A 1597-nucleotide genomic window follows, 5' to 3' on the forward strand; every position below is an offset into this window, starting at 1 on the left:
TCATAAACCACATAAACATGCACACACACACACACACACACACACACACACACACACATACATACATACACACATATATATATATACACACACACACACACACATTTAAAAACCTTTTGCATCGTTAATAGGTTAAATAATAATAATAATCATATAGTGTGTGTGTGTGTGTGTGTGTGTGTGTGTATATGTATATATTTCTAGTTTTATTGATGTTACCTCCTCTGGCAAACATGGCTTCTGTTTGTTAGCATCTATTTGGTGAAATACACGCTTTGGACTAACTTACAATCTGGATGTTGCATGTGATTGGGTAATTTTCTGCCACTGTGTTTTAGACAAACACTTTTTAACCTACAATAACCATTCAACTTAATTATTAAAAGTGACTAGCTTTGTTTCACCAACATTTACTTGGAGTAAATTTGTAGAACAAATTTGACACATTCAAAAGTCATCCCACCAACAAAAACATCTTCCTCTTCTTCATCTTCCTGTGGCGCAAGTCCCCGTCCCAGCCTGAGTCACCCTCCTCAATGAACGTCTGCACCCAGCACACATCTGCACACAGCATTATCATTAGTGCTCCCGCATCGCCCAGGATCACTGACAAAATGAACAAGCTGCAGCCATCTGGGCGCCATACTTAGATTGCAGGGGAAGAGGAAAAAAGACAAGCAATTGTTCTGGCATCTGTTTGGCAGTCCTTAGAAGCTGTTGCAAGATGAATCTGCTGTGCAAGGAAAGTTTTTCCCTCTGCCTCCCTCTCTCTTTGGACAAGTGAAAGTATTGCAGGTTGCTTTCCTGTCGGCCGGCTCTCACAATTACTGTACATGCTCTTTAATGTGGCGTCCTAATGGGATAGGCGGGTACAGGCCCAGATGGTGAGACAAAGTGCTTTCTTCCAGGTTTCTTCTGAGGTGGTGCATCTAGCTGGATTACCTTTCCCTTTCAGTGCAGCTTTGAAATTTCTCAAGAGGTTTTTATCAAAAAATAAATAAAAAAATACTTTCTTTGCTAGTATCATTGAGTCTTTTTCACATTCAGTGGCCACAAAAAGTGTCTGGACACTTAAAAATGTAGGCCTTTGCATTATAAAATAACAAAAGCAAGCAAACTAGCATATTTCATGTAATTGAAATTGTAAATAACTGAAAACATATTTTAAACACATAAATGTAGATATAGATATATAAATGTATAAATATGTGCTATAATCTATCTATCCATCCATCCATCCATCCATCCATCCATCTATCATCTATCCATCCATCCATCCATCCATCTATCTATCTACATGTGCATCTCAATAAATTAGAATGTCGTGGAAAAGTTCATTTATTTCAGTAATTCAACTCAAATTGTGAAACTCGTGTATTAAATAAATTCAATGCACACAGACTGAAGTAGTTTAAGTCTTTGGTTCTTTTAATTGTGATGATTTTGGCTCACATTTAACAAAAACCCACCAATTCACTATCTCAACAAATTAGAATATGGTGACATGCCAATCAGCTAATCAACTCAAAACACCTGCAAAGGTTTCCTGAGCCTTCAAAATGGTCTCTCAGTTTGGTTCACTAGGCTACACAATCAT

The sequence above is a fragment of the Sinocyclocheilus anshuiensis genome, unplaced genomic scaffold (assembly GCF_001515605.1).
Source record: "Sinocyclocheilus anshuiensis isolate Anshui unplaced genomic scaffold, SAMN03320099.WGS_v1.1 scaffold1015, whole genome shotgun sequence".
Lineage (NCBI taxonomy): Eukaryota > Metazoa > Chordata > Actinopteri > Cypriniformes > Cyprinidae > Sinocyclocheilus > Sinocyclocheilus anshuiensis.